The sequence below is a fragment of the Camelus ferus genome, chromosome 30 (assembly GCF_009834535.1).
Source record: "Camelus ferus isolate YT-003-E chromosome 30, BCGSAC_Cfer_1.0, whole genome shotgun sequence".
In the NCBI taxonomy this organism is placed as follows: domain Eukaryota; kingdom Metazoa; phylum Chordata; class Mammalia; order Artiodactyla; family Camelidae; genus Camelus; species Camelus ferus.
Window position 1 is genome coordinate 10,730,123 of NC_045725.1, and position 9,799 is coordinate 10,739,921.

At 46.9% G+C, this 9,799-nt stretch overlaps 1 long non-coding RNA gene across 1 annotated transcript; it reads left to right on the forward strand.

Annotated features, from left to right (window-relative positions):
• The first annotated feature begins 353 nt into the window (after window positions 1-353).
• Window positions 354-9,398, forward strand: LOC116660645. The gene is made up of 3 exons (XR_004316222.1): window positions 354-461; window positions 7,044-7,048; window positions 9,386-9,398. It is a non-coding gene; the product is annotated as an uncharacterized LOC116660645 (long non-coding RNA).
• The last annotated feature ends 401 nt before the right edge of the window (window positions 9,399-9,799 follow it).

Here is a 9,799-nt window from a genome sequence, read left to right on the forward strand (position 1 = left end):
GCTGAGTTGGTAGAAAAGAACTACAACGGCGCCAGAGGCAATTTCAAGTCTCCCCTGCTTTTCCAAAGTTCACTTTATGTTACTGTCGACTGGAATAAATGCGCAGCCTAAAAGTTAAGTTTTCTTTGGCTGGAGGACTCGAGACAGGATGACAGCCCCTCAGGTGGCTCTGAGGGACTGCTCCAAAGAGGAAGGCAAGGAGCTAGGATGCATAGGAGCTTTACAACAAAGACCAGGTAGTTGGAACAATAAAAGATTGCTTGTATCTAAAGAAAGCCAGGCATCTCAAGTTAAAGAATGTAGTGCTTTTCTGTGTATGGGAGGAAGCAAACATTTGGGCTCACTGAATTCATTCCTTTGACCAGCACCTGGCTATCTAGGGCCAGTGTCCTGTCCTTTCTTATTCTGAGTCTGCTCAGAGGGCACCATTATGAGTGGCTGAGAGGCCGCGCTGCAGGCCTGTCCCCACTCGGGGTGACGGGAGCCGCTGATGGCTTGGTTTCATATTGTTTCATGCGGAACATATTCTTTGTTTAGTGATATGGTTGCAGTATTTTCATTCACACTACTTTGCTTTTTCAAAAAGGCCTGCATCAGTACCTGTTTTTGATAACTGAAAAAAATCTGAAGCGGTTTTTGCTTTTATGAAAAAAAAAAGGCAATAATCAGATATAACTTTGAACTTTCTCTCAGGAAGTCTGAAAATTAGTTCTCTTTCTGTATACTTACTTCTCTTTCTCATTTTCATACTGCTACATTCTCCCTTTAAAGTGGTGCTGTTCACTGATTAACTTCTTGTTTCTTTCCTCCAGCATCAGACCTTGTTTTTCACTTTTGGTTTGAAGTTTATTCACAATATCCTGAAACTGGTCTTGGGTATTAATTACTGTCTTGTCTTTATTGTTGGCTTTGTGTTGAGCATCATCCAGTTGTTGTCAAAGCAACATGTCTTCCTGCTTTTCAATGTATTTATTCGCTTTCCCTTGTTCATTTTGATACAAGTGTTCAGTTTCTGTGGGTTCTGGCCGGCAGAAGTCCCACTGAGATGGAATGAATTATTCAAGACTCTGTGGAAAAGGTCAATAGAGCAAGAGGGAGTCAGGAGCCAACTCCCCGAGCTTCTCAAATGCTCCCACATTTATTATGTACAATCAAAGGAGAAATAACTGACAGTTGTGTGCTGGAATGCAGGAATTTAGGGAAAGACAGGGTGGGATCAAGATTGTAGGGTCTGGCTCAAGGTCAGAAGACCCTTTATGTTTTGGTAAATCATGTTCGTGCTGGCACCAGTGAGCCTTACAGCTTATCAGGGCAGAACATATGAGAAGCAGCTGCTTAACATTTTTCTTGGACTCAGGCGGCTGTGCCTGTCTTAGGTTGCCCCCCTCTGGGGATCTTACCCGTCCTTGGCTAGCCAGCCTTCTCACCTCTGAGTCTGCAGCTTTTTATAACTTGTTTACCATTCCAGCCCAAGACTCGTTCCTTTGTTCCCACCATCGGGGGCCTACAGTTTACCTTTAGGGAAGTCATGGGAAGAGGGGAACAAGATACATCCTTATAGATATGTTAGAGCAGACCACCAGCCCAGCCAGTTCCTTGCTTTGGGGATAGAAAACTAACAGCAGGCATGCCCAGCGTTTATAGCTGAGGGCCTGGGTCGTTGCTTTGCAATGAGCAGGGTGCTATCTAAAACCTCAAAAATGCAAGCAAGGCCATTAATAAGCCCATTTGCTCTTTAAGGAGACAGGCGGCTGGGGTCTGTTACAATTTGTAACCCAATCATGGGCTCTCACACCTGGTAACCATAAGTTTGTTTACTGACTGTCAGTCTGTTTCTGTTTCGTGAGTTCATTAGTGTTTTGCTAGCACTTGTTACTTCCTTTTCTCCCTGTGTTGGGAGCCTGTCTCTTTCTTGCCTAATTCAGTCCTAGCAGAGGCATTCTAGGGGCAGCAGGCAGTTTCTGGAGCAGAGTCTGTTGTAATTGGACTCTTGCTGTTGTAAATGCCTCTGAAGCTCATTTGGGTTAGAAAAGCAGAATGGCTGTAGTCTGGTGACAGTGAGCCCTTCGTGGTTGCCCTTATGGGTGAGTTTTTGCATTTATAATCTGGACTCAGCCTGGTGGTACAAACGTAGCTGTGGTAGACAGTGCTTTCACTGAAATTCTTCTTTGGTCTGACACTTGCATCCCTAAAATACTGGGTTTCCTAACACACATACTAGAAATAGGTCTGTTTGGCATGTTCTGACTCACTCTTTAGGTATCAGCCAGTGTTTGACCAACAGCTTTCTGGCTGAGCGACCTTGAGCTTTGTACATCCACAGTAGACCGTGTTTGATGGGGATACTACTATGTGACTTTGCCCCTCCCCTACTCCAATCTCCTTGAGGGCAGGAATGAATCATTATTCTAGGGTGAGTCTTGAAATATTACTCAGTAGACTTAAAAATATCTTTCCAGTTCTAACTTGGCACAGGAAGTTACTATTTGTAGCATGTAAGTTATGCTTCTGGACCAGTGATTAATAGGGAAGCTTTCCTGAATGATAGATTATGTGCTCTGTGTTCATTTGACACGATGCTACTGTCTACTATAAGAAGACACTGCTGACAGCTGTGGGGAGGATAAAATAAAGAGCCCTGGAGGGTTGGGAATAAGGGTAACACTCAGGCAGAGGAGAGTCATGAAAACAGCTTAAAGAAAATACTGGACGTGTTCAGTGATGGGGGTAGGTGGGTGCTGAGTAGGTTTTTGGATAAATTGATATGGACGGGCGACTCAGGAAAGCCTTTTTGGTTGGAGGGGATGGTGTAAGCAAACGCATGGAGGCAGGGAACCGGCAAGGCAGGTGGAGGGAGTGTGGCGTCTCAGTGTGGGAACCACGGTGTGTGGGGGGCCAGGTCGGGGGGGGGAGTGGAGGGCGCTCCAGTGCCGTGTTGCAGGGTGTGTGTTGAGCAGGCGGTGCTTCACTGGCTGGCACTCGGACGGGGCAGAATTCTGGCACTTGGCTCTCACAAGCCTATTGAGTAAGGCTGATGGGGTCCCACTTACAGGTGAGGGGTGACTTCGCTGTTACAGTAAACTGAGAGAAACACATTGAGAGGTTAGTGGGGCGAGGACTGAGATACAGATGGTAGGCTTAAACCTTCAGAGAGGGACTTCCTCAGAAATGTCTTTCAGCACAGGTTAAAAGTAGGAGCTGGGTTTGGGGGATGGGACCAAGAAAGAGAGCTGTTAGTTTGCTTTTCCTCTTCAGCCCGCCCGCCCATATGGGGTCTTACCGGTTTATGGGTGATCTGCTCTGTTGGGTAAGTGCTTGAGATAATCTAGGGTCGATATCAAAAGGTTTTAACTATTGAAAATAGTTCTGTGTAACTATGTTTTACTAGCCGTTTGTTTTCAAATCTATCTTACCCAAAAGAAAGGCTTGGCCGTCCCGGTTTCTGAATAAAGACTCCCAGCTCTTGGTTTGGCGCCTGCATTTACAACACTTGAGGGCAGCGGGGGCAGCATGTTCAAGAGCCTCGATGGGCTGCAGCGTCGGAGAGCAAGACTTGTTTCCAGGGAGCTTGATTCTTTGTGAAAGTTGCCTTCGGTTTTTCCCTCCCCACACATGAGTGTGATGCCTCGAACAAGTGTGTGTGTAGAGATGTGGACGTAAACAATCTCCTCACATTTTATAAGCGTAACAGTTACATTGTTTACGCTTCACTTCAGAGGTCAGACTAAGCGGCAGTCGAGATGGCGCATCTTTTTTCAGATGAGAGAACCAGCCTGAAGCAACATGCGCAGTGTCAGCGAGGCCCCAGGACTGGCACTCCGTGTGCCACGGTGGCACGTGTGTCTTTAACTCCAAGAGTGGTGAGAAGAACAGCATCTTCTATGGAAGAACAGCCCTTTTGCACAGATGCGGGCGTGGGCTCATTAAGCTTGTTTATTTACAGAGGTGCTGGAGGTCGAACCCAGGATTGCTCTGTAGTAACAGGAAACCTCAAGATGGCCAAAACAACATGAGTCCTTTTTCTGCTCAGGCAACAGGTTCGGCTTGGGTTTTCCAGGGCCTCTGCATCATTCTTAGTCCAGCCTAAGAAGCAGCCACAACATGGGATTTTGTTGGCCCTCTTGGCAGAGTAAAGGTGATCTGTTGGACAGTCTTGTTCCTGCCATTAGATGTTCCAGCTCAGAGGTGACATGTCACTTCTGCTCATGGCTCACTGGCTAGAATGAGTCACACTGCGCAGGGGCTCGAGAGGCGCGCTACTGCCGTTGACTTGGAAAGCACTGAGTTGGAAATAGGTGGGAGGCAGCACTGGTTTTGCGCAGGCTGGCTTCAGTGGGTAGTAGCTGTTGAGGGAAAGAAGGCCTTGTTTGTAGATTCTTGTTCCAGTTGGCCAGTAATTTAAATGCTAAACAGGTACCAAGTTGCCCATCATCTTCACTCACAAATCACTTTTCTGTCCTAAGAAATCTATTTCTTTTAAATGATAAGTGTGATAACCTCAACTCGTGTGCCTTGAAATATCCTTCACAAAACGTAGGTGTGAGAGGAAGGTTTGAGTCCGAGTCCTCCCTTGCCTCTGCATTTTCCTTCTTCCAGAGTGCTGCGGGTGGTCTCAAAGTGGTCCTGGGGTAAGTGGTCCTCGGGTCCTGTTCCTTCCTTGGCCCCGCAGCCCTGTGTTCCCTTTGCCCCTCGTAGCCCTGCTCACACTGTCTCCAGCCGGTCTTCCTGGCTTTGTCCTCCTTTCTGTGCAGACCCTGTGCTGCCCTGAGTTGCTCTCCTTCCCTTTTCCTTACAGCCTCGTTCCCAGCTCCCTTCAGTCTGGTCCCTGCCACTTCCCCTCATCCCTGTGCTCTGTGTGTTGGCGTCCTGCCAGACTCAGGCACCCGCTAGTTTTACCTCCAAAGCTTTTCCTGGCCACTTCACCTGTAATGTTGTCACCTTCCACCGAATCCTTGTGACCTGCATTTTATATGTGTGTGAGTACAGCACAGTGGGGTATGTTGGGAGAGCCACATTCAGATAACTTTGATTACAGTATATGGTGACTGTTGTTCTATTTTATTATTAGTTATTGTTGTTAATCTCCTTCTGTGCCTAATTTATAATTAAACCTTGTCGTAAGTATGTATGTGTAGGGAGAACAGACTGTGGACCTGTGGTTTCGGGCGCCCCCTGGGTCTTTGGACGTGTCTCCTGTGGAGGGGGGCTGCTGCAGTGGAGTAACTGTCCACAGGGCCCTTCGTGTTGTGACTGTCTTTGGCTGTTGGTCATACTGCCTTGGCTTTTGTTATATCCTGACTGGCAAGGTGACACTATTGGAACTTAAAGGGCCCTCTCAGCCATTTGAAAAGCTGTCACCTGTGTGGAACACCCCCTATCCATTCACTTCTTTGTGAGGGGCAAAGGTGACCTCATTGCTAGGTTGTTAGATATTTTTTCCCTAAAATGAACTTGTTTCTAAATTGCAGAAGGAGTATAGAAGTCATAAAGTGAACAGTTCTCAGTCATCTTTCTGGGTAATTTGGTGATTCTACTTGCAAACTTACACATTTATATTTAGAAGGGATCACACAGTACCCACTCCTGTAGCCTGCTTGTTAAAGGTTCTCTCTGCACGCTGGACACCTTTCCTCATTCGTGCATCCTGCTGCTCACGACCCCTGTGTGGCACTGCTTGCCCTGTAGTTCAGCTGTGCTCTAAATGAACGTTTTGGTTACTTTCAGCTTTTCTCTTTAACAGAATTATTTAATGTTAGTCTTTGTCTGCTTATCATTTTCTGAGGATTTAGTGGTTATGAATACTTAAGGTGTGGTGTTCCTGACTGTACGGCCTCCAGGAAGGCTGTGCAGTTGACATTTGTAGGCTGAGAATTCTCTTTATATATATATATAATAGCTGCCGATTGTCAGTTTTCGTAGTGGCTGCCAGTTTAACTAGTGGGGAACATTTAAATGGTGCCTCATTATTTAACATTTCCATTTCTTTGATAAACATATTAAACTTCTTAAAAAAGGATAATCCATTTATTTTTCTCTTGTGAATTGGCTTTTGTTCTCTAAAGCCCAGGTGAGGGTTTTTTTTTTTTTAATATATAGCAAGAATGTTTTTAATGTAGTGATAATTTTTGCATAGCAGGAATGTCGACCCTTTTTCATGTTGCAAGTGATCCTGGCTTGTTCCACGTGGCTTGGTGTGGTTGATGCTGTGTTTTTGTTTAGAGAAACTCCTCTGTAGTCACCTCTGTCAACTTGTTCTGGTTTCTGGGTTTCGTATTGTGCTCAGGCCTTCCCCATCCCTAGGACAGTAAAAACAATGTTTTCCCCTAGTACTTAGCACGTTTGGAATGCTTCTGTAGTACGTGGTATCAGAATCTTTCTCCAACTGCATCATTGCCCCAGTACTTCATTGTATTGTCATCCCTTCCTCACTGACTTTTATCGCACACAGTGATTTCCCACCTCTGTGTGTTTGTCTTAAACTCCCTGCTCCACTTTTTGTCACTGGGACAGAGCTGCTGTCTCACTTGCTTCTCTCCTTCAAATACATTCTGATGAGCTGGATGGCTTTCCATCTTTCATAGAACCCTGTTGAAGTTACGCTCAAAGACATGTTTGCTTCTGATTACATTTGTGCTCCTCCCTCTTGTCCTGTTTTGTTTTTTTTTTTTTTTTTGATTGGTTTGTTCAGCAGATTCATTTATCAAGAAATGTAGAGGAAGCCTTTTCCTAAGATGCCCTGGCAGAGTGAAGGGCTACAGCCCGCCTCGGCCCTCGAGTGTCTGGGGCGGGTACCACACACTTGCTCACTCAGCCAGTAGGTTTAATTGAGCACCTGCCATGCCCCCAGCCTCCCACACATGCAGTCCTGCCCCTGAGGAGCCGTGAGTGTGGCAGGGCAGTGGTAGCTTTTAATCCTTGTATCCCTATTGTCTTATGTAATGGGTTGGAAAAAACTTCAGAAAGCAAGTATTAGGTTTTAAGTTATGTTCATGAAGTATTAAGCATTTCCTGTCTTTTGGTCTTTTCCTGCAGGGTTTAAACAGGCACAGTCCTAGATGGATTCCTCATGTTAAGTGTTCCTGTCTAATTATGGTAAGTGTTCCTTGTCCTCTTGACAAATGAGATTTCTCTGTCATTCCTAGTGGAGACTTGTTCATAGCAGGTTCCGTAGGAATCAGCCAGGCTTGGCAGGTGTTAAAAAAATGTTTCTTTTCTTTTTATTAATTAATTGTGACAGATAATTGGAGGTTAATTAATTTTTACAGATAAAGAGTAGACCATTGGGCCAGTCTTATTTTCAGGGCTTTTGAAGAAATATTAGCAAGCTGAACTGGGTAAAACAATTGCCTTCTAGACAGAAAAAAGTATCCTGGGTCAACCAGGTCCTTGATTTTTTTCTCTTGCTTGTTATCTTCTATGGGTGTAGCTGGGCATTTCTACGCGTTGTTACATGAAGTCCTGTCCATGTGCTACTGCTCAGTGGCCCCTGCCAAGTGGTGGCCCTCCGTGTTCTGAGGCCCAGGCTGCATCTGTGGAGGGTGGCCCGCAGGGCCAGGCCCCCCAGTAGCCCAGTGGAGCACAAGACAGAGTTAGAAAGATTCCTCTCAGGCAGGGAGGGGGGCCCAGGGCCGGGGCAGGAGGAGCTGGTGTGGGACCCTCGCTGGGCAGGTGGTGCACACAGTTAACTTCCCTGTAGCTGTTCCCAGGCCAGAAGCAAACCATGCATGGCGGGATTTGAGGTTTGAGTTGGTGGTTTTGCCCCCCGCCCCTGTGGTAGAGAACATGCTGCTGCTCCCGGTGATGCCGGGATGGGGAGGTGCCGTCGGCCAGGCCTACGCTCACGGAGTCTGCCTTGTGCTGGGTGCTGTGTGAGGGAAGTGCCCGGGTAGTGTAGTGGTGCCTGTCCAGGAGGGGTTTTCCTTCTGGCTGTGTGATACGGAGCAGCTGGCTACAGAAGGGGATGATGTCACATGAAAGAAGACTTCATGGTAGGCCTCTGGACGGGTGTTCATCTTTTTATGAGCAGGTAACAAAATACTTGAGTAATCCAAAAGGAAACCTTGAGAACGAGTCTGTGTGCCCCTCAGGCCCTCCTGCCTGGTGAGTGGTGAACCCTCTGATTGCTGGGTTTTGACCTACAAAAACGATGTTTTATAGGTTTCAACCTAATAAACAATGGGAGCATAATTTGTTCTGTGCTCTTCTTTAAAAAAATCTAACTACATTTTATAATGTTCACTAGTAATATGTGTAAGTCTGCTGGTGTGCGTTTATGTGTTTTGAACATGTATTTGAATGTGTATTTTAAAGTAGGGGCAGAGTTTTTTCCCTACTTGGATTTTTTTTTTTTTTTTTTTTTGGCTGAAAGAGATGCCTCAAGGAGGGGACAGAAGTGGACCTGGCCTTCCAAGTGCATCAGTATGCCAGAACCTGGAAGCAGGCATCTGCATTCTTGGCATGATTGGTTTGAGATGGTTGTAGGCCTTGGAAATAGGGAGGAAGAACTGGGACCGAGCCCAGCGAGAGCAGGCGTGGTGTGCGGTATGGCCGTCGTGGCTTCAGGTGCGGTGGGCTTTGCGTCTTTCGGGTGTGCTGTTACTCGAGAGCCCAGGTAGGAAGGATTGTGATGGGGCTAGAGGCCATTTGTGGTACTCTCATTTTCACATTAACCACATTTTGTCATGACATCTATCCGTATTTGCAGATTTAAAAGGAAATGACAAGCAAATTACAAGGTTGAAAGGATTTGCAGCTGAAATAGCACAGGTGTGATGTGATGTGTCCAAGCCTGGGGGGGTTGATGGCTGGGGGGCTCTGCGTAGATGGGCAGCGGGAGGGGCGAGCCCAGCAGAGCTGGTGAAAGAGGAAGCAGGGTGAGCTGCTCCCCAGGGAGAGAGGAACCGAAGATACCTGGGCCATGCTGCTGGTGTGGTTCCCTGATTTGTATCAGCTTCTGGTAACACAGAGACATCCCCAACAGGGGACCCTGTGGCTGTCCTCAGCGATGACATCACATTTGTGGTGGCCCCTGACTGGTCAGTGTTGGTATGATTGATGGCAGTGTTGATGGCTGTTAATTGGAGGAAGAACGTGTTTGCTGGGAATTGCTGACTGTTAGAGCATCCATTTTTCAAATTGTAACACCTGGCTTACCCGACTGATAAAAATGAAATGCCTAAAAAAGGCATATTTTAGAGACAGGAGGTTTGTGGAGTGAGAGCTAAGGACTCCCCTGCACAGAGCATGTTTTCGTATTTTCAGTACATATGCTTCCAGAAAGACGCCTCTGTTAAGACAAAGGGAGCTAAACACTGAGGTGGGTGTTGAGGTTCCTGAGGTGTGCTGGCCCCGGGTCAGAAGTGTTAACTCAGCTGCAGCCTTGGAGCGCTGGGAGGTGGTCCCGGAATAGAGGAAGTGGATGCGGCCGTGCTCCCTGTCAGGCACCTCCTCCCCCCCCCCCAGTATCTGGACAGTGCTTAGCCCGGAGCTGCTAGTGTGGGTCTCTGCTGGTAGATGAGGTCGTCTTTGCCGTCCGCCACATACCGAAGCCTCTTCTGTGTCTTCCGTGCTCACAAGAGGTTTAGAGAAGGAGTTACACTTTAGGAAGACTGACTCCCTGGATCCTTTACCAAAAGATGTGTGTCCCTGGCATTTTCTGTGCAGAGAATTAGCAGTGATTCAAGGGCTTGGAGTTTGGTCAAGGTCTAAAAATTGGACTGGGTCACAGATGCTTAAATTAAAAGACTGCAGACCACAGTGATGTTGAGCAAAGTGATGGAGGTGGAAGTCAGCCACTGAG